This window comes from Sminthopsis crassicaudata, chromosome 3 (assembly GCF_048593235.1).
Source record: "Sminthopsis crassicaudata isolate SCR6 chromosome 3, ASM4859323v1, whole genome shotgun sequence".
NCBI classification, from domain to species: Eukaryota; Metazoa; Chordata; class Mammalia; order Dasyuromorphia; family Dasyuridae; genus Sminthopsis; species Sminthopsis crassicaudata.
In genome coordinates, this window is record NC_133619.1 from 349,223,595 (window position 1) to 349,248,269 (window position 24,675).

Below are 24,675 nucleotides of genomic sequence, written 5' to 3' on the forward strand. Positions count from 1 at the left end.
AGAGTGTGACTCTATGATGTCACAGACATGGAGAATTTCTCTTTCATTCAATAGATGTTAAAAGCACATATAATGATGTTTGAGTTGTGGTTTTTTGTTGTTTTCTTTAAGCACTGTACCCTGCTCAAACTGTGGGAGTTTCCAAGTGGAATGAAGTCTTGGGGAAGGGGGTGGTGAAAGAAGATGGAAGCTAAAGTGGAGGTGGGAGAAGGCCACATGTTTTGTGCTTTATCTGTGCCATTTTCTAGGAAGAAAATATGCAAAATGGCATAATAATGCTAATTCTTTGTATTTTTATGGCGCTTTTTACTTCTCAGACATCTGTGCATTAACATTGCTAACACATTTGGTCCCTCTTAAGGAAGGTAGAAGAAGAATTAACATTCCCATTTGACAAATGAATAAACTGAGGCCTAAAAAAAGGTTTAAAGGATTTTTCAAGGCCATACAGTGATTAAAAAAGAACTAGAACCTGTTTTTTACTAGTCCCTCATTTTTTTTCCACCATTACCATTCACTATTACATACAGTGAATCTTGGAGTAGGGGATGAGGGGATATAAAGTCAAGTCTGTGGAATATCAGATGCATGTGTTTCTTTCTCACAAAAGAAGAAGCCTCCCTTTAAAATCTCTTCCCAAGAGACAAGCTCAGTGCTTCTGGTCTGGGATTTTGCTCATTTGAGGCTTGCAAGATAGCTAGTTCTGTTTTTGGAAAAAATCACACAGAAAAATCTCACCCACAAACATATACAATACTTCAGTCATTAGTCTAGGTGAGATTAACATTCTCATCCAATCCTTCCTTTATCTCTGACCTGTGACTGTGGTACAGCACAGGAAGGGAGTTGCTTTTTCATTTTTATCATTACTGATTTCTTTTCATAGGAAAAATTGAAAACACTTTGCCTTTCTGATTTGCAGCCAAGGATTAACTCATCTATTTCTGATGTATGGAAGTGAGGTGGGGTCTCAGTTGTAAGAACAAGGGGCCAGAGAGAGATTGGTCCCTGAAAAATGTCCTCCCACTCAGTCTTCCTGCAGTGGGCACCAGAAGACTTAACCCTGAGCTGCTCATCAGATATGTCTCTGGGACTTGGTAATGAATCAATTAGGCTCCTAGGTATGACTTTTGGTCCTGAAGTAGACAAGGACCCTCCTGAGACCACAGGTTCACTGGGGAATGGTTAAGGCAGCAAAGGGTAAGTAAGGTTCTTATGTATCCTTTAAGGTTACATGTATCCTTTAAGAATACATAAGAAACGCAATGCATTGTTCTATAGGACATTTTCCCTATCCTGTGTTCAATTCTAAAGAAAAGTCTGTTCCCTCATCCATGATTCCAGAATTTATCACTCCTTTATAGACCAGTGGAAACTCAAAGCTCCTTAACCTTATACCTCAACCATTCAGCACAAGCTGCCTGCCCTCCCCAAGGTAATAATTAGATAAACTAGTAGACCAGAGTATAGTAATGGAAGTGGGCACAGGGCAAGTAGTTAATAATCCTCGCCCTCACTGACTCATTTGTGACCTTCATGATAGGGATTTCAAGCCCATGACAAACCATTTGGTGGCTGTTAGAACCCATAGGTATAATAGGCATAGTTGATCTGAGGAGCTGGTTCCTGACAGATTCTATTTTTTGATATAGTAGAAAAAACACTTGCCTTGGAGTCAGGAGAAATATGGCTTCAAATCTCACCCCCCTTCCACACTTACCTTTTTGAGTCTCTTTTTCCTTACCTGTTATATCACAAGTTTGTTGTGAGGATCAAAAGGGGAAATGTAATAAAAACACTTTGCAGGCCTTAAAGCATTCACTCTACAAAATGTCCATTATTGTTGTGACTCCCCAGTGCCTTTCCCACTGATATCTAAAATTCCACCACTAGCACTAATTTTTTTGGACTAAGCATTGCTCTTTCTGCATTCCTGTTTTAGAATGATATTCTTGGGATTAGGAATGTGTTAGATGCTTTTTTAATTATTATTATAGCTTTTTATTTACAAGATATATGCATGGGATTTTATAACACTGACAATTGCCAAACCTTTTGTTCCAATTTTTCCCCTACTTCCCCTCACCTCCCTCCCCCAGATGGCAGGTTGACCAATACATGTTAGATATGTTAAAGTATAAATTAAATACAATATATGTGTACATGTCCAAACAGTTAAAGGTGTTAAATTCTTAATGTGTCTGGGTAAATGTGTTCCTCTTGCTTCTAGGAGCAAAAGTAAGAAATGTGGAAGCAGGGGGTTCCCAAGAAGCACAAAGGAAACTGTTGGGAAAACTGGAATTTAGCATGCCAGAAATTAGAAATACACCCACACTTAACACCATATACCAAGATAAGATCAAAAGGGGTCCATGACTTAGGCATAAAGAATGAGATCATAAATAGATTAGAGAAACAGAGGATAGTCTACCTCTCAGACCTGTGGAGGATGAAGGAATTTATGACCAGAGGAGAACTAGAGATCATTATTGATCACAAAATAGAAGATTTTGATTACATCAAACTAAAAAGTTTCTGTCCAAGAAGCACAAAGGAAGGGAAGGCAGGTGCCACAGAAATTTAATTTCATAAACCAATTTTTTCAAGGGCAAATTCTGCTTTCCCCATCCCTCAAATCCCATCACAATCATACCTCCTGTTGTTCAGGTAGTGCTATTGGACTAACAAATAACAAAATGATATTCATGCTTGGGGAGACACACTGGGGATAATACATTTTATAGCTGAGAAAGCTAAAGCACAGAGAAATTAAGCCAATCAATACTGAAAGCAACAGATCCACATATTAGGTATATTTAAGGAAAGGTCTCAGAAGAAAGGCCATGTGGCCATCTGGCTTAGGTGGAGATATCCAAGGGACAAAGAATAGAAGGATTTTAAGTACCACCTACTCATTATCACCACACACTTTACACTAGGGCCAGCACTGACACCTTTAAACTGGGACAGTCTACCAGCTTCTTCACACTGGGACTGGAATTGACACCTCCAAAGTGGAACTTGAAAAGGATTAAGAGAGAACCAGAGAGCCTCAGACATGATGGCCTTCAGCCCATGATAGGCAGGTGGAGTGGGGTGAGGAAGAGGTTAGCAATTGTCACTCAAGCAAGAAAGTACTCCAAGACTTGGATAAAGGTTCTACCCCTCTCATACTGTTATTCCTAGGACTGTGTTTCAGAACAACTCACCTCAGGCAGCTCAGGAAGCAGAAGCAGAGGAGCAGGTGGCACCAAGCATCAGAGCAATTCAGGTATTTTATAAAGAAGAAAGGGACTCCCCCTCAATTAGGTCTGATTGTTTCCATTTCTAAAGTCACAGATTAAAAAAAAAAACACCAATAAGCTAGGAAACTGGAACTTTCTAGCCAAGAAGCTTCTAGACTTAGAATCTAAAGAGAGAAGGTTCCAAAAATTGTGCAGAGCAGAAGGAAGACTATAGCAAGGAAAAATAGATAGCTTTCTAATTGGGAGAAAAAGAGAGGTTTTTTTCAGAGTAAAACATTATGATGTAAGCCAATGAATAATACAGGCAATAAGGGTTATGGAGAGTCCAGGAGACAGAGAGGATTGTTCTCTGGATTTTTAGAGGAAAGCTTTGTAGAGAAAATGGCTCTTAATTAAATTGTAATTTAATGCATGAGTAAGACTTGGATGGCCAGAAAAGAATATATTACCATAAGGAGGAAACAACATAAAAAAGGGTAAAAATCCCGACCACATGTTTTGAGGATATAAATAAGTAGACAAATATTGCCAGAGTTTTTCTTTAGCTCAATCTGCTTACCTGGTGCTTGGTGCCTTTTTTCTCCATCCCAACTACTCTCCCCATGTCCCTCAAATTTCCTACTGTTGTAGGAATAGAAGGTCACAACAATGTCCATCAAGTTCATAGTAGTAAAAAGAAAACTTTTGAAAATTGGCTCTTTCCTGGTACCTAACACTACACTGGATACAGCAGGTTTCTAATAAATGTTTGGTGTATTAAATTCGATGTAAAATAAAGTCTTCTATCCTGACAGCTTTATACATACATACATATATACAGTACAATACTTGGCATTAAAAACCCATATCTCTTTATGAGATTTTTATTGCTAATAAACCCTGCACTTCATAGCTATCTAGAAAAGGCCATAGTTTCTGCCCTTATACTTGTATTTCAAGAATATTAGTGAAATCTAATTTTCTCTAGTTTTCTAAACCTGTAATATGGACAAGTCCATGAATTCTAGTAATTCACTTGATACAAGCTTGGGATTTGCAAAAAGAGACTTATAGAATAATTAAAATAAAATAAAATAAAAAATATAAAATTGACAAATTCCTATCATACCAAAATTTTATCCCATAATAAGATAACTCATAAATTGGTTGGCATAATTTTAAATATGTTATCATATAAAAGATATATTATTCTTATCCCTCACTTCAGTACTTTTAAAAAGGAATCCTGATTGATAATGGTCTTTGCCTTTCTCACCCAGACATTTCTTCCTGAGAGCTTTAGACCATTCTACATTTATTTTATGGTATCATTTAAAATCTATCTCTTTCTACAAAGGCCTTATGCCTTCTACTGCTGGAAACCCTCATCTCATCCCTGATTCATTTCTCTCTGCTCAGGCTGGTTTACATGAAATATATTCACTAATAAATTGTTATCTAATTCTACCCCTAACAAACACAAATCTTAGTTTTTTTTATCAACATCTAAAGCATAAAATTACTAGTACCACAATTATGTCTAGTTAGCTTTAGGCATATTTGCTCCCTGCCATTGCTCCCAAAACAATCTAATTTTCTCTCCCTATTCTAACCTTCTTCTTGGAATCAGAGTTAGTTTATGTTTGCAATCAGTTGGGATATCTCTATGCACAATGTCAAAGTAGAAATAACAGAGATAGAGAGCCCTGAGACTAGTGAATGAATTGTTACCTGTTCTATCTCCATTCCAGATTCTTTTCCTCCCTCAGGTATCTTATTCTCTCCCTACTTACTCTAGTTACTTTCTGTAATCCAATTTTATGGGGTAATATGCATTAATTAAACCATTTCCACTCATAAAAGGAAAAGTTCATTTTTGTGGTAGATTTCCCACCCCAGTATTCCCTTCTCTAGTCCTTTTTACTGATTTTATCTATCACTAGGTGCCTTAGGGTCCTACTCTTGGCTTTCTGAGATTATAAACTGCTCAACTTGACCAATCTATGCTCAGACTTTTAATGGGAAAGGGATAGCACACATGGCTGTAGCCCTCCCTCTCCTCTCAAATGCCTTCTGGTGATATTATTTTTCCTTCTACTTTTATCTAACCCATAGGAATAAAATTCTAAGGCTTTCCTGCAATTTCATACCAAAAAGGAATGGCATTTCCATGTTATGTGGGTGAGGAAATATTTGAGGTACAGTCAAGACAACAAGAATTTTTTAAATTTCATTTATTTTTTCTCAATAGTATTTTTTCCAAATACACATAAAGATAGTTTTCAACATTCATTTTTGTAAGAGTTTGTATTCCAAATTTTTCTCCCTCTCTCCTTCCCCTTTCCCAAGACAGCAAGAAATCTGATATAGGTTAAATATATGGAATCCTTTTAAACATATTTCCATATTTCTCTTGTTATACAAGAAAAATCAGACCAAAAGAGAAAAAAATCATGAAAAGAAAAAAAAACTAACAAAGTCACGTGAAAATAGTATGCTTCAAACCACATTCATTCTCCATAGTTTTCTCTCTCTGAATATGATGGCATTTTCCATCCAGAGAATTTAATTATAAGAAAAATTTCTTAAGCACTACCTTGAACAGCTAAGCCAGATACTGTGATAATAAGAGTTGAGGTGCAAAAATAGGCACATATATACCCACACAAATAGTCCCAACTGTCAGAATTCATGATCTAATAGGAGAGACAACATGCAAACAAGTATATACAAGGATATGTACAAAATATAATGCAGATAATCTAGGGGGAAGACACTATGAGGCAGAATAAGAAAAGCATCTTGTAGAAAATAGGATTTTTTTTAACTGGAACTTGAAGGAAGCCAGGGAAATCAAGAGACAAAAATGAGAAAAGGGAGAATTCTAGGCCTGAGGACCAGTCAGTAGAAGAGCACGGGGTTGGAAGAAGGACCTTGTTCAAGAAACATTAAGTAAACTAATAAGTGAAAGTATGTAATACTAGCAAGGTTAGAAGGGACCAGATTATAAAATACAAAAGATGGGTTTTTTTCTGTTTGATCCTGGAGGTTATAGGAAGCCACTGGAGTGACTGGTCATACCTACTCTTTAGGAAAATCACTTTGATAGCTGAGTAGAAGATGGACTGGAGAGCAGGAGGCTTAAGGAACTGCCTAAATATGGGACAGGTAGATTTTGTTCCTAGGAAATAATCAAGAGGAGGTGAAATATGAAAGCATCAATTTTGCCATATTCCTCTTCTCAAAATATGATTCTCAAAATCTTTAGTAAGAAAAGCCTGCCAAGAAATCTTCAGCTATAAAATGGTATGGTTATCCAACAGATGAGGGGGCAAAGAGCAGGTATCTAAAAATTGTCTTTACATTTGCAAGAATGATGGACTTCGATGGTCTCTCTGAAAGAAAATTTAATTGGAGCCTGACCCAGACCTATGAAGCCATATAGACACCTGTGCTTGTCTTTCTGATCAAGGCTAGGGTAGCCATCATAGAACACATGCCTCAGTGACTTGGGGATTCCCATGCTTTACACTTCCCCTGCCCTACCTGTTCCTCTGAAGTGCTCATTATTTGTGAGTTATCTTTCTCCTGAAAGCACAGAGTTTGAGTTCATTTTTTTCAAAATTACTTAAGAATGAATGGCTTTCCAACATTTTCACTTTGGCAAAGTTGAATACGCTCATGGCCAAAGAAAGCCACTGTTTTGGCTTCTTATATTGGCAAAGGCAGCAAAAAGGGATTACTCATTGTCATTGCTTTCTTCATTGGCAAACTATATGATGATTATTGTTATAACTACAATGATAAAACTGCTTTCCAAAATTCTTTCCTATCTATTGATTTAGAAATATTAACTCTGCGAGGTAGATGGGCAAATTATTATTGTGTCCATTTTGAAAGGAGCCTATGGCCCAGAGAGATTGAATCCCTTGGCCAGTGTTGCACAGCAATGACAGAAATAAAACTAGAACCCAGGTGTCTAGACTTCTACACTAATGCCCCTTTCGTTGTAACACAGTGCTTTTCTCCCTGTGTATTGTTTGTTTTGCCAAAGTCTAAAGCATAGCAATGAGTAACATATAATGAATCCTTCCTTATGAAATGACAGAGAGTATTCCTTCCTTCAATCGTTCTAGAAAACTGAAACATCTTCTTCTACAAATACTCTGTCCATTTTCCTTGTTTCATGGATTCCTATGTCTTAGACTGAAAATCAGACAAATTTTCTTTTAAAAAGTGCTGCATTGTAGAAATTCCCAGTAGTATTTTTGCAAGTAGTTCAGTTCACTTTACCAGTGTAGCTTTCCTCTTAAGATAGTTTCAGAAAGATGCTTATAAATTGTAGATGCTTAATAAATATTTATGGATTCATTGATAAGAAAATCATTGGAAAGTTGGCCAGAATCAAAGACATGGGATTTAGCATGGGAAAGGCATTGGATTTAACCAGTAGAACTATAAAGTGTCCATTCCGGTATTACATGGATGACATTGATCAAATTACTTCCATTTTGTGAGCCTCAGATTCTTTAACTGGATATATAAAGGAGGCTGAATCTAGGGAATCTGTAAGGTTTCTTTCAGCTCCAAATCTTACATTGTACTTCTTACTTACCCTGAAAATAAGGAGATATGGCCTTGTCCCATCTTCCTGCCAGCCAGCCTGAGCAACTTTCAAAGACTGTATTTCTCCAAGAGCACATATGTAAGAGAGAGAGAGACAGAGAGAGACAGACAGACAGACAGAGACAGAGAGAGAGACAGAGAGAGAGAGAGAGAAACAGAGACAGAGACAGAGAGACAGAGAGAGACAGAGACAGAGAGAACACAAAATGGTACCACAGCAAAATCCAAGGAGATAGGGTAAGAAAAGACTTAGACAGATGAAAGGCTTCCAGCTAGAGAAAGCACCTGTCTCTGATTATATAGCTTTGCTAAAACAATGGCAGGGTGTAGTTTGTTCAGGACTCAAGAATGTCAAGTAAAAAACACATTGTGAGGAAAAAGTCACCTTGCTGGACATATGTGTATGCATGTATTCTGAGAGTAAAGATATGATATCCAGAATAAGAAAGCTTATTGTTGCACTCCAGTTTCCCTTGTTCTGCCAATTTCTGTGGCATTATGTTCAGTTCTGGGCTTCGTATTTTTATATTTTAAAAATATTATATATGTGTGTGACATATACACACATTTATGTGTACATGTATACATTCATATTCTCAGCTATGGGAATTTTCTCTATCTGTCCCCCTGACTGGAACACCATTCCTCCTCAACTACTGACTTCCCTGGCTTCCTCTGAATCTCAACAAAAAGTTCTTCCTTTTTAAGAAGTCTTTCTCAATCCCTTTTAATTCTAGTGCTTTCTCTCCATTAATTATTTTCTATTTATCCTGTATAGCTTACTTTGAATATATTTGGTTGTCTATTTTCTTCTCCATTAGACATGTAACCTCCATATTTTGAGAGGAGGAGTGGACTCTTGCTTCTTTTTTGTAACCCCAGTGCTTAGCACAGTGCCTGAGACAGTGTAGATGCTTAATAAATGTTTATTGATTGATAAGAAAGCCACTGGCAAGCTGAACAGTATCAAGAAGAGTGTTCCCAATATAGTGAGAGGATTAGAGTTCATGCTATATGAGGATTAGATCATAGAATCATATATTTTGAGATAGAAGGGACCTTAAAAGTCTTATAATTAACCCCTTCTTTAGATGAAAATACTGAAGTTAGAAGTGTAAAATGACTTAACCAATGGTTCATAGATACTGGCACCCAGTTCCTCACTCCAGATCCCAAAGCAGATAATAAATTAGTTCATTTTAAGTATTTGAGGGGCTGTCCCATGTGGGAAATATTAATCTTGTTTTTTTGCCCTAAGGGGCAGAACCAGAAGCAAAAGGCAGATACTGAACATGTAGGCACATATAAGCACAACATAAAGTAAAACTTTCTAATAATTTCTAATAATAATAATTCCAAACATGGAATGGGTTTCTTGGAAAAGTACCGCACTCCTTGCTATACATCTTCAACTAAAAGCTTTAGAACCATTTGTCAGGTATCTAATAGAGAGGATTTGTGTTCAGGTATGGAGTTTAACTAAGCCAGCCACTGAGGTGCCTTTAGATCTGAGATTTTGTGATTCTTTAAATTTAGTAAACATTTGTTTAACCCACAGTTTAACTGCCAAAAAGTTTCATTTTAAAGAGATTCTTTTTTTAAAGCTATGATATATAATATTGAAAGATCAGAGGTTTCAAAATCTCAAATTCTCATTCCATCTCTTCTATATGTTAATTGAGTGACTTTGAATAATAAAGTTCTCCTCTTCTAGGCTTTATGACTTTCATCTTTAAAAAAAAGAAGAAGAAGAAGGTTAGACTAGACTAGTCTAAATCTAATGTCCTTTCCCTAATATTTTGTCAATTCAAGCCAATAAGCATTTATTAAGCATCTACTATAATTAAGCACTTACTATATGCCAGGCACTGAGCTAAATAAACACTGGGATACAAAGACAGAAAAAAATAATCCCCATTCTTAGGAGGTTACAAATTATGGTCAGGACAACATGAAGACCACTATGTGTAAATATGATAAATAACCATAGGTATACCCACACACATACACATAGTCATAAATACACACACACACACACACACACACACACACACACACACACTAAATTGGAGATAATCTTAAAGGAAAAATATTAAAGACTTGGAAAGGCTTCTTGCAATAGGTATGACTTTAGCTGGGACTAATAGGAAACCAAGGAAGTTAGAGATAAGGAAAGAAACAGTTCCAAGCAGCTAGTAACACAATGGGTACAGTCAGGAACATCTGACTCTTCCAATTCTTACTATTTCTATGACCCTAGCCAAGCTATTTTATGTCTGTTTGCCTCAGTTTCCTCAAGCGTAAAATGAGAATAGAATATAATAATAGCACTTACCTCACATGGTTATTGTGAGGATCAAATAAGATAATATTTGTAAAAAGTGTCAGCTCATTGCCTGGCACATAGTAGGTGCTTCATCGATCTTATTCCTCTCTATTTCCTCCAGACATGGAGTGGGAGGGGAGGGCACACTGTGGGGGAGTCAATAAAAACTCCCTGAGTCATGAAATGGAGTGTTCTATGCAAAGAATGTCAAGGAGATTGGCATCTGTTAAATTCTAGAATAATACTCTCAAATTTTATTCAGCAACATTCCTTGAGGAAAGGATTCTTTTAAGGAAATGAATTTTCCTGGTGACTAATGGACAACCCCATTTCTTTTTCAGCTCTTATTAGAAAACCTTTCCAAAAATGTCTGATTCACTTTCCTGCCTCCTATTGTCTAATCTAGTCACAGTAACTACTTCTTTCTTTGCTGAATGAAGATTTTGTAGGACTTCGGAAACATCAGTGATCCTTCTCTAGAACTGTGGATGGAAAAGATTATTTTCATGTTTTTAAAGACAAAAATAAAAGTTTCTGTTCTTGCTTTCTCATAACAATATTTGGGTACTTGAAGAATTATAAAAACCACTTTTTTTTAAAAAGGATGGAGAAAAGGCATAAGATTATAGAATTAGATCTCAAAGGGATCCTCAGAGGTCACCTCTAAGACCCTCATTTCACAAGTGAGGAAACTGAAGCCAAGAGAACCCAGCTATAAACCCGGTCTTAGCTAGAACTCCAGATGCAGTATTTGTTTTCCATTACCACCAGTAAAAAAAGTTATCAGGCCACAATTGGGACATTTCTTTATCCCCAGCCAACTACAGGATAGTTTTACTTAACACTTTCCTGCTATAAATTCTATTCTTACTCTGGACCTTGATAATTAATGAAGTTTTGGTTCTATGACAAGGATGGCATAAAAAAATAACATTGGATTGCCAATCAAAATACCAAGATTTGAACCTTCAGTGTGTGACCTTTGGGGAGTTTCTTCATCCATAAAGTGAAGGATTTGGATTAGATCATTTCTGTGAGCCTTTCTGGCACTGACTTATCCCATCGGGTGTTCGGTCATTGCCACTCTTCCTAGCTTCTGAAATCCAACTTCCTAGCCCAAAATATGGGGGCAAAGGGGAAGAAGGGAAGGAAATTTCTTTATTAAACACTAACTTTAGGACAAACAAGGCACTTGGTGCTTTGTAAAATATTATCTCATTTGGTCTTTACAATAAGGTGCATTATTATTATCCTCATTTTCTTCTTGAAGAATCTGAGGTAGAATAGAACTAACTTGTGCAGAGTCAATAGCCAGTAAGTTTCTGATGCCACATTTGAAATCTGCTCTTCCTGGCTCCACTCCATGCTACCTGACATGTAAAAATCTAATTCTGGGCAAGTCCTTCTGCTGTCCAATCTCTTACCTTCTTGAATCACTTGACCTTCAATCCACTAGACAAAGTCAGATCTATCTGCTTCCTTTATTCCACACTATAAGTCTCTATACTATACCCCCATCTGAAACTGCCTTTTCTCAGCAGATTATACAGACCAGCTCTTTTCAGGTTCAGCCCACACAAATCATCATTTCCATCCATACAACATGAACTTTGGGCCAACAGGTCTATTGGGTATGTCTTTCCATAGGCTTATTCCATTTTTACTCTCACCAAACTAACCTGCTTTCTGTGGCTGAACCCATGTTCCTGTTTGACCTCCCCTACAACTCCCTACAAAGAGTTGTAACCCGTAACCATCAGCTGTGAACTAAGTTGATAAATATACCAAGGACCAATATAGTCTGATTATCTTTCTTTTGTCTTAGGGATTCATTCATTTCCCCATATTAGGATCTTGACTCATGGGTCCAATTAAGACCCTATCCTGAAAACTACATGTTTTCCAATAAAATTGGAAGGAAGGAAGGAAGGAAGGAAGGAAGGAAGGAAGGAAGGAAGGAAGGAAGGAAGGAAGGAAGGAAGGAAGGAAGGAAGGAAGGAAGGAAGGAAGGAAGGAAGGAAGGAAGGAAGGAAGGAAGGAAGGAAGGAAGGAAAAAATAGTCTCTATTTTGTCAGGGCCTGTGTTTCCCTGTAGATAGATATTGGTACTCAACTACTTTTAAAAAATATTTATTTTAAACTTACTAATCATCAAAAAAACCCAAACATAAGATAAGACATTAGCTCCTACATAAAGGCTTTAGCATTTCAATTAATAAAGCCAAATATAACAATTGAACAAAAAATGTTTTCTGTATCTCTTCCCAAGTACTTTTGAAGTTCTATGCCTTTCCTTTTTTTTCCTGTCTATTTTAGTTCTCCTAACCTTGCATTATGTCTCACCAAGATCTTTATATATTTCCTTGTGTTTCATACTTAGTTTTTTAAAAGTACTATAATAGTCCATTACACTAATATACCATAATTTATCCATCTATTCTTCAGTCATTGGACTAATGGATTGTTGACAATCTTTTTGTTATTATCAATATAGTAACTATAAATATGCTTATATATATATATATATATATATATATATATAGGTCTATTTTTTTTCTTTTGTGATATTTTGGGGGTAGAGTTCTGGAAATGAGATCTCTGACCAGCCAGAAAGTATAATTAATTTTTTTCATTGACTTGTATTGCATTTTTCTATTTTGCTCTCTGAAATGTTTGCAGTAGTCTGCACTAATGGAGAACCTGTTTCAAGACATCCCTGCCAACATTGTATTTTATCCTTTTTTTCTATTTTTTGCCACTCTAGAAGTCTCTCAAAGTTTTAAAGAATTCTGTTGTTTCAGCTTATTTTCTTTGAATCTGCTTCATCCTTCTAAAAATCAAGCCCAAGAGCAAAAATTGTCATTAAAAACTCTGAAGAATTGAATTCTAGTTATCTTACCAATTGTGTTCATAGTAATGATCCTGAGGTACCACAGGATTCTGGAGTGGCTTCTTAATCATAAAAGAATATTCAGTTATGCTCATTCCAGGTTTATTGTGCATGAGTCTTTGAAAATGAATAATCCATGTATGATCATTTCCTTCCTTACATGCTTGTTCATATCATTATCCATAGCTAGATTTTCATCCTTCACATTCCACTTACCCCATGAGCCTTTGCCTTACTTCTTCTAACCACAATTATTCCTCTTCCTCTAAATTTTTGTAACACTTCTTATTAGCACTACTCACTTGACCCTTAACATATGCTAATTTATGTGATTATTTCTCATATGTATGCATATATCATATGTGTATATAGAGATAAGTATTTCGCCACACACATACATATACACATGTCTCTGACATGTCTCTGGCCTCCAACCAGGTCTTAGACTAAATTCTTCAAGGGTTAAAAATTTGTACCTTACAATTTGTACCTTTTCCAATTTCCAACATAAGACTCAATAAATATATCTTAGTGAATAAGGTAGAGAAAATTATTACAGGTTTGTCTTATGGCAGTAGGAAAACAAAAAAGTTTATAAATTAAAAATCAGCAGATAATTTTTAAAGATCGAACTTGTTTCTCTGTTCTCATGAAGATAAGTACGCCAGGAATCTAATCTTCTTTATCTGTCAGTTCCTTGCCTTCATCTATGAAACTCAGGCAACTATGAAATATCCAAAGGATTCTTAGGAATATGGGATCTGACAAAACATTGATGATTTTCTCCATCCTTTCAATTTTTTTTTGATCATGTTAACATGTAGTTTTCAGGACGAGGTATTAGTTGGACCAATGATTCAGGCCTGATATGGGGAAGTGATTGAATTCCTAACTACAAGAACCTAATCATTTCTCCCCACCTTTATCTCTACTCTCCCAAATCAGGATTGGGTTTGTTTACCACCCTTCTGATAAAAACACTTAAAGACAGATTGTGGACATTCAGTTGACATATGTTCTTCATCCTCTCACTTAGAAAGTTATTAATTTCTCCCTTTAAAATCTTACAGGACATTATATACGCCTTTTGTTTCAAGTACATAGACAATTATTAATCATCTATCATATGCAAGTTTGGGGCAGCTGGGAGGTACAGAGTACCAGATTTAGAGTGAGGAAGATCTGAATTCAAATACAGCTTTAGACATTAGCTATATGACCCTGGACAAGTCATTAACCCCTATTTACCTTAGATTCTCATCGGTAAAATGAGGAGAAGGAAATGGAAATTAAATAGGATGCAGTGGATAGGGCAATAGGCCTAGAGTCAGGAAGTCCTCAGTTCAAATCTTTTCTCAGATACTTATTACTTGTATGAACCTGGAAAAATCACTTCTTTTCCTCATCTATAAAATGAACTGGAAAAGAAAATGGCAAACTACTATGATATCTTTGTCAAGAAAACCCCAAAATGGGGTCATGAAGAGTCAGATTGAACAATAACAATAGAATCTCATTTGATCTTCACAAAAACTCTATTCTCCTCTTTACAGATGAGAAATGTAGGCAAGAATATACACACACACACACACACACACACACACACACACACACACACACACAGAGTGGAGGGAGGAGAGCCTTTTAGAGATATGAAGTGATTTGCAAAAGTTGACAAGCTGAAAATCCAGTATGATGAGGAATTTTATTGGATCTTCACCAAAAACCTATTCCCCATTTTGTAAATGAAAAATATAGAAATGCATAATAATAACAATTAATATTTATATAATGCCATGCACTATACTAAGCATTTAACTCTTTTGGTACCTGGGAAGTAGGCAACAATTATCATCCCCATTTTACAGATAAAAAATTTTAGACAGAGTAAATGACTTGTTATCTGAAGTCAGATTTCAACTCAGATCTTCCCAATTCCAGGTGTGGTGCTCTATCTAGCTGTCCTGAGCAAAGATGTATATGAATGTGAATGGATATATAGACAAGTGTGTATATATGTGTGTATGTGTGTGTGATTTTTACACATGTGTTCAGAGATTTCGGTGATTTACATAAGGTCAGATACAAATCCAAGAATCCTACACCAAATTCTGGTTCCAACTTTAGATCAGATCTCACTTTCTATATACACTACTTCTCTAAAAATAGCTGGAATATTATTTAGCCCATACTTTTTAGATTACTACCTGCTTCCAGATAAAAGGAAGGACAGTGAGAATAGTAGGAAACGTTTTAGACTAGGAGGCAATAAAGAGCTGGGCTTGAAGTCCACTGCTAATACTTATTGACTGTATGACCATGAAGAAGTCATAGAATTCTTCAGAGTATAACCATTCCAAATCCATCATTTTATAGCTGAAGGAACTGAGGCCTTGAAGGCCTAAATGATATATTAAGGCTCACACTGTTAGCAAATAGCACTTACTATTAGTGCTCTCATATCATTTCTTTTCGTACAATTTATCTGCAATACGTAGAATGCATTCCTGCCTCAATTTATCCTATTAGTATCCTCAGTTTCTTTCAAAGCTCAGACATTGCCTTTTTTATAAAGCTTTTCCTGATCTTACCACCACTCCTTAGCTTCTAGGACTCTCTGTCTTCCCCCAAAAAATATCTTGTATTTATTTTGTATAGATTTTATGCAAATATATGTATATATCTTACAACAATGAGTTGCATAGATCTGTACATGTTTTTCTCCTGCCATAGAAGGTAGGTTCCTTAAGGACAGAAACAGTTTCAATTTTGTCTTTGAATCCATCAGAATCTAGCACTATGTTTTACAATGCAGTGTGGCTTACTAAAAGCATGTTAATAGAGTAAGATTCAAACCCTTGTCCTCTACCTCCAAACCAAGTGGTCTTTTCAGTATTCTGCATTCATGTATCTGAGTTTCTATTTACTCCTCAATAAAATGAGCGTACTAAATACTAAAATGTGTATTCACCTCATATAAGGCTTAAGTGAGATTTTATATATATAATTATATTTATATTTATATACTTATATGTTACATACATATAAATATATTCAATACATTTACATGAATATATAAAATTGTTGTATACATGCAATTATTATATGTGTATATGAGTATAGTGTTTTGTAAACCTGTAAATGTTTGCCATTATTATTGTTAATTCTCCCTGGGAGTGGGTACCCAGTAGTCTGTGAAGGAAGGAAGGAGGGATGTTGACCATTGCATACTTATAATAGGAGCTTATTCAAATGGGCTTCAGGGAGAAGAGGCCTGAACAATTATAAGAAAGAGATGAGTCATGTCCCCTTAGCTAGTCTTCTGGGCAGAAGCCAAGTCTGATAAAAGAAAATTGAGAAAGAAGGCAGGCAGGCAGTGAAAGAAAGGCAGAGAGAGAGAGAGAGAGAGAGAGAGAGAGAGAGAGAGAGAGAGAGAGAGAGAGAGAGAGAGAGAGAGAGAGAGAGAGAGAGAGAGAGAGAGAGAGAGAGAGAGAGAGAACAGAGAGAGAGAGACAGAGAGAGAGAGACAGAGAGAGAGAGATAGAGAGAGAGAATGATGAAGGGAGGAAAAGAGAGAAAATTAAAATAAGCTGGAGAGATAGACCAGGAAGACAGAGAAGAAAAGGAAAAGAAACAGAGCAAGTGCAGGCAGGAGAGTATGAGAATGAAGCTAAGAAGACATCCCGACTGCCCCTCACACTTAGGAGATGATCATTCACACTTGGTCGTGTTACCCTGTAGAAGCTGCCTCTAGAGACCGAAGTAATAAAGGACGTTGGATTTTGTGGCTGCTGCAAGTTCAATTTAATGATATTATTGCTCCCTCTTCTTCCCCAGGAACTGTACTGAACATTTGGGCAGCACAGCCAGGAGCTCCTATTTCTCCCATTAATGCAAAGGGTGGTGGAGAGGGAGGAGGAGATAGGCTGCCCAGAGATCAAGTGAGGTAATGATAAAGCACGTTGCAAACCAAAAAGGCCACATAAAGACTAACTCATTAAAAAATAGGTTATTGCGAGCAGTCAGCTTTTCAGAAATGGCTTCCTCCTTTAAGAACTGTGTAGAGGAAGCAGGCAGGACAGCCATCAAAGACCATTAACATAGCTTAGGCAAGTGTGTGGTATTAACACTACTAAAGTAGGCATTGGGGGCAGCTAAATGATGCAGTGGATGGAGCACCAGCTCTGAAGTCAAGAGGACCGGAGTTCAAATGTTATTGTCAGGGGAGAAAGAGGGGCAAGTCACTTACCCCCAGGATTGCCTAACCAAAAAAAAAAAAAAAAAAAAGAGAGAGAAAGAAAGAAAGAAAAGAAAGAAAGAAAAAGAAATGGGCTTTGTAAAACACGGGTGAGAAAAAAGTGAAAAGCCAATAGATTGTGGCTAACAGATTGTGGATAAGGAGATTTCAGAATCGTAGATCATGGAAGTGGTAAGTATCTGAGGCTAGATTTGATCTTGGCTCTTCTTGACTCCCTCACTTCATCCACCAAACCACCTTGCTGCCTTATTTTTTAAGCTTTTGTTGTTAGGAAGTTTATTTCCCTTTTACTCTTTGGTTCTAGTGTTACCTTTTAAACAATTCATGAGGCAGTAAAAACTACTGGATCTGAAGCTTGAAGGACTGAGTTCCAAAACTAACTTGGCCACTTACAACTGAGTTTAATCAGTTTAATCAGCATAAGTCATTTAAACTCTCTAGATCTCAGTTTTCTCATCTGTAAAATAAGATTAAACCAGATGAATTGAAAAAGCTTTTTCCTCTAGCCGATAGGTGACAATGAGTTGCATAGAGTGCTGGCACTGGAGTCAGGAAATTGTTCAGTTGTTTTTGGCCATGTCCAACTCTCCATAGCCCCATTTGGAGTTTTCTTGTCAAAGATAACCAAAGAAGTTTGCTATTTCCTTCTCCATTTTACAGATGAGGAGACTTAAGACAAACAGGTTTAAGTTGATTGCCCAGAGTCATAGGGGTAGTGAATGACTGAAGCCTAATTTGAATTCATGAAGATAAGTCTTCCTGATTCCAAGCCCAGTCTCTAACCACTTCATGACTAGCTGCCTTCAGGCTAGGTAACTGACCTCAATGAAGGTGTTTGACAACATGGCTGAAAATATCATGCTAAAAAGCATGGGAGCAAGTAGGTAGCCTTGTTTCCTCCATTGGTGACTGGGAAAGCTCAAGAGAATTGCCTATTGTCCAGACCCAAGCAAGCATGAAATTGTTGGGCTATCCTCATAAACTTCTCTGGGCCACCGAATTTTGACATAATTTTCCATAAGCCCTCACGATTGACAGTATCAAAGATCTTGGTCAGGTCTATAAATATTGTATACAGACCTTTCTTCTGTACTGGAATTTTTCCTGGAGTTATCAGGCAGCAAAGATCATATCTGAAAACCTTCTGAGCCACACTGGCTCTCAGGTAGATGACCTTTTTTTGGTGTAGGATCAGCCTATTAAGGAGGATTTAGCAACATTGGTCATTGGATTTTATCATAGTTAAGTGAGAAGGGGTCTTGTATTTGGGGGTAAAGAGTGGAGATAGGTGAGCCCATCCTATCCTTGTAGGTGACATTATTTCTATAGCTTGCTGCAACACATTCTTTTATTCCATGCATATCCATGGGACATTGAGTCAGGCACTGAATCTCAATACACACTGTGTATTCTACCCAGAGTTATGTTGATAAATGCATCACAACCAGTTCTCAGAGACTAGGGTAAGGAAGTAGGAATGTGCCCATGATACAATTTTAAGCTTAATCAGAATTATTAAATTGTAATCTATTACTTTCTTAACTCTAAACAATCCTGATTGTAAAGTTTGCTGATTTTTGAGGTATACATACTTACACTGAAATTTTAATAATTTCCTATAGCTTTTAAGAACTAGCTCCAGCTAGTCTGTAACCTTGTCTCTCTCCATTCTGTTTCTCCTCCCTGACATGCTCTCTGTTCTTCCCTTCTCTGTCTCTTCCCAACTTCTAACTCTCTCAGGTCTCTGCCCAAGTTCCCCCTTCCAAGAAGACTTTCTTAACCCTTCTAGCCACACAACTTTTCCCCTCCTTTGGCATTAATTGTATCAACAATTCATTTTGACACTTAATCATATATAGTTTTGTAGTTATTTTATCTTTTATGTCACTAGTCGTATCTTCTCAACAAGATTAAATATTCCCTTAAAGATTGGGATTCTTAGTCTTTCACATAACACCAACTTAAGCTTGGTTGGGTTTTTTATATATTCCTCTTTCCCAGTCTCTAATTCATATCCTAAATATTCATGACTAATAGAAAAGATTGTTATTCCATTAGATTATCCTGACACTTAGGCAATGATTAACTATCTACTATATACCCTGCACTTGGGTAGTTAGATCCTGATATAAAAATACAAAGAATAGAACAGATTCTTCTCTCAAGGATTTTACATTCTAATGAGAGACCACAAGTATATATTAAAAAAATTAGAGAATAAATACAGCATAGTTAGAAATGGAGGGCACTCGCAGTTGAGAAATTCAGGTAAGCCATCATGGAAAACGAAGTATTTAATCTACACCTTGAAGGAAGAGGAGAACTTTAGAAGAAGGATGAGGAATTGAAAAAGTCCAATGTAAACTACATTGTATATCATTGTACTAAACCCTGGGAATGCATATATAAATAAGCAAAGAAGAAAAAAAAGTCCCTGTCCTCAAAGAACTTTCCTTCTAGTAAGAAAAGACAACATATAAATGGGGGCTGAAAAACCAGGGAACAGGATAGAAAAAAACCAAAGAGAGGCAGAAGAAAAGTGAATGTGACTAGCTTAAGTTCTTCCTTAAATGGTGGTTCTGGTCCAGGATTCACCAATTGGAAGAGGAGGATACAGGGATATAAGAATCCCCCAGAATGAAAAGATGATGGGTAGAAATGAAAAGTCCTAGAAAGGAGAGAATAATCAGAAGGAGAGGGGTTCAGCCGCTTCAAATACAGTAGAGAAGAATGAGAAAAGACCATCAGATTTGGCTATTAAGAGATGATTGGTCACTTTGATGATAGCAGTTTTGATTGAGTGATGAGGTGGGGAAAAAAAAGATAAAAGATGGTTTTAAAAAGGGATTACATCTAAGGACTTGGTTCAGAGCCAAACTCTAGCACATTAGAAAGCTGAAGAAACTCACCTATCACTGGTTTTTAATTTTTCAAATGCATAATGAGTACATTAATAACTTAAACTACTTAATCATTCTCCCTCTCATCTAGCCATTCTGCTACAGAGTCTGTGCTCTCTTCTTAGGTAAATACTATACTTTTCAATTTTTATCCCAGTTCTCAAAGTTGTTTTTCTCATTGACTAATACAACTCCCAGAGTGCCATGCCAGCAACTGACAGTTGGAAAAGTCAAACTGCAAATATTTACTGATGTCCTTCAATATTATATTGATTCTGTAGGAGTTTCTTTTTTGTCTCTATCTACTTGTCTCTATCTGTCTCTCTGTCTCTATCTGTCTGTCTTTCTTCATATATGTGTATGTATATATATAAAATACATCTATATATGTATATGTGTATATAAATAATTTTATACAGCTCTGAGAGGAAAGTAAGGCAAATATTAATGTGCCATTTTATATGAGGGGCCCTGAGGTTAACCTCAGAACTAAATTATCTGCAAAGGTCCAACAGGTAATAATAGGTGACAAAGTCTAGACACAAACATAGGTCTTCCAACTTAAATTGTTTCATACTATATTAAATGGATATAGTCTTCTACTGACTCTATAAGTTTTTCACCATTCTATTACATATGAAATCAATTGTTTTATCAGTCAACAGTTATTTATTAGTCACCTACTCGATTCTAGAGACTGCACTAAGCAGAAAGTTTCAGTAAAAAAAATTGTAAACTGAATTTCCCTGTGGCTATGAGGGACACAACAGAAAATAAGGTCCCTGCTCTTGAGAGATGAATTCTCTTCACCTGTGACTCATACTTATATCTTTATCACACCAGCACTTCCACTTTAAATTATATAGTACATATCCTGTTTCCTTTCTGTCTATGTATAAGGGAATTCCTGAAAAAAGCATTAGTGTTATTGTGCTATACATATTATATATATAATTATATATTATGTATATATATATATAATAAAAATATACATATATATATGTTATTGTACTATATAATGGTGTGTTACCTGGCCTGCACATATACCAATAGCCAATGGTATTAAATGTTTTATGTGAGTGCTAGGAATAATGGTAATGATACAGTCTCCATCCAGATAATCAGTCATTCTCTAAATTTCAAGTGGCAGAGGGTTTACTACAAGACCCCTACCTACCATCTTGAATTTGTGTTATCTGTTATTCCCTTGTTCAGCCTAAATCATAATAGTGTCTAATGTTCTTATCACCCTAAAGTTTTCACAACCATAATCCCATTTGATCTTCATAGCAACTCTGTGTGGTAGAGGGAATAGATATGAATATGCTTATTTTAAAAGAAAAGCCCAAGACCTAGAAAGACCAAATCTTTCAGATCGCCCTGGAAGATTGTAGGAAGATTTACTCAGATAGAGCAAAGACTATATCAGTTAGCCAGTTAGTTTTTCAATAGCTGGGCATTTACAGTATGGTTGATACCATGCCAGACACCATAGATAATATAAAAGGAAAAGACATGGTTTCTGCCCTCAGAGAGCTTATAGTTTACTTAGTGAAAGAGCTATTGTACAAGAAACCAAGAATAATGCAAATTTAGTCAGGGTTCAAAATTAAAACCCTGAAAAAGTTCAAAGAATAGGAATCAAAAGGATAGTTGGGAAAGGCTTTATAAAGGAAACAGACTTGACTTAGATTTTAGCTTTGCGTAGGAAAAGAAACATGCTCTCCCTGTAGCATGCTATATAGAGTTGGAGGTTAGTTTATTTTTATTTTATCTACTTCCTGACTTCAAGGCTAGATTTCTGTCCACTACATCAACTGATTAAACTGCTACTTCTGAGAATATAAACTAGTTATTTAACCTCTCTAGGCCTTGGTTTTTCACATATGTAAAATGAGAACAGTGAGTCTTAACCTAGAATCTAAGAATTTGTTAGGAATAGATAGACAGATAGATAGACAGGCAGGTAGGCTATATTTTAATGTAATTGATTTTTCTTTGATCCTCTGTATTTTATTTTATTCATTTAAAAAAAATATGAGAATGAATAGGCTTCACCAGACTGCCAAGAAGATCCATGACATTTAAAAAAAAAAAGCTCAAAAACTTGGAGAAGATCCCTTTCAGCTCTGAAATCTTGCCTTCCATAAATAAAATCCTTTTTATTGTAGTTCAAAACCAAACATTGACAAAAATGGACCTGAAGTTGCTCATGACTAAGCAAGGGTTCTTATGGCAAATTGACTTGCTCTTTTGGGTGCTTTAGCTGCTTCAACTCATCAGCAAGACTAATGGGCAGTCAAAAGTGTGTGCCAAGAACTTGTCATTTAATCAACAAGATCATTTAAAATACTAATTGTGAAATGATATAGAAAACTCAAGGAGTAGCTAAGTGGTGCAGTGAACAGAGCACCAGCCCTGGAATCAGGAGGATTTGATTTCAAATTTGACCTCAGACTCCTAGCTGTGTGACCTTGGGCAAGTCACTTAATCCCAATTACAAGAAAGAGAGAGAGGGGAAAGAAAGAAGGAAGGAAAAAGAGGGGGGGAAATTTTTAAACAAGAAAAAATTCAGGAGTGGAACTGGGGAAAGATACAACACACATGCAACAGAGGACAAAGTTATAAGGCAAATGAACAGTATATACCATGAGAAGTTATTATACAGCTGGAACAGCCAGGCAAAACTTCATAGAGAGATTGAGTTTGGCTGGGTCTTCAAGGATGCCTAGGAATCGAATATCCAGAAGGGATTGGAGGGAATTTCAAGCGAGAGAAATGGCAAATGGTGACAGAGAGACATTAGAATGGGTATGTTGTACAAGAAGCATTGAAAAATCCCATCTGATGGAACAGAAGTTTCCAGTATGGAAAGTGCTATCAGAATAGCATCAATCTGTAAACATTTATAAAGCTTCTATTATATTCTAGCACTGTGTTGAGCACTAGTGACACAAATAAAGGCAAAAATACAATCCCTGCCCTCACATAAACAAAAGGCATGCCCAGGAGTATTAGATGGAGGTGATGTGAAGAACAGTTTAGCAGAAACCCTTTTCTCCTGGGAAGCCCTGTTGGTGACAGCAGCAGCAGCAGTATAACTAGTATTTATATAGCATTTACTCTATGCCAACTGTTGTGCTAAGTGCTTTAAAATTATCTCATGTGCTCCTCATGACTTTGGGAGGTAGGTGCTTTTATTATTCCCATTTGATAGATAAGGAAACTGAAGCATACAGAAATTAAAGGACTTGCCTACCTAGTGGACCGCTAATAACTGTCTGAGGCTGAATTTGAATTGAGGTCTTCCTGATTCTAGGACCAGCATCTTCCCTTGACTTACAAGTTATTCATCTTCCTCAGATGTAGGATTCTGATAGTATCCACTACATGAGAGAAGACAATGAGGGTCTTCTGGAGGTGAAGCTGGGTGACCTTGCACTGGACAGAGATTCTCCTAAGGAGCAAATAGTTGTGACTATGTTAGCTCCTGTGCAAGTGTCTGATAATAGTTCCCACAGGCAATGAGGTGGCTGGGGGAGATTGCAGCAGCCCACAATCCTACACTACTTAAAATAGAGCTTGTTCACCACTATCTTTAACACACTTGCTATAATAACTATGTCTACATTGAAAATAATCCTGCATGTATCACAGCATACATTTTTCATGTTTCTTTTTCCCTTTGGGTACAAATCTTCTTTCACAATATGATTAATATGGTAATGTTTTCTGTTTTTGATATAATCTATATCAAATTGCTCACTGTCTCAGGAAGAGAATAGATGAGGAAGAGAGAAAATTTGGTAATCAAAAACATTTTTAAATGAATGTTTAAAATGTAACTGAGGAAAAATAAAATATTAAAAAAGGAAAATTATATTTCCATGCCACTATCTTTGATATACTTTGCTAGGAAGAATCATGTTCATAATTGTTCTGCTCTGTATCTCTTGTCTTCTCAGTCTTCATACTTTTGCTCTGTTCAAAGAATTTTTACTCTTGCTTTTGTGAAGGTAGTTTCTGTTGACCCCATCTGCCTCCTTGGAGAAATCTGAAAAGAGTTTCAACTCAGGAAATCTTTTTTTGGGTACCCACTGTATGTTCAGTCTCAAAAATAATTGTGCCTGATGTGGTGGTCCACTCCTATAATATATCCTTCTAAGAGTGGAGACTAAAATTGTTAGATCTCACAAGCTAGAGAGTTCTGAGCCCCATAGGAAGTAAACTAATCAAGTGTATGCTCTGAATTCAGTATCAATATGGTGAGTCCTTGGGAGTAGGAGGCCATCAGGTTGCCTAAGAAAGGGCCCAAGTTAGAAGTGGAATGGGTCAAAGCTTCTGTGTTAATCAGCAGTGAGACTGCCCATGACTGGCTGCTGCATGTCCAAATGAAATAATGAGAACTAGCCTCAAAAAAATGTGAAATAGTTGTAGATATCTAGAAGAACA

General features: G+C 36.5%; 1 protein-coding gene across 5 annotated transcripts in view; it reads left to right on the forward strand.

Annotated features, from left to right (window-relative positions):
• Positions 1-24,675, forward strand: part of ARHGEF4 (Rho guanine nucleotide exchange factor 4) — a 503,177-nt gene that overhangs the window by 454,108 nt on the left and 24,394 nt on the right. The window lies entirely within an intron of this gene.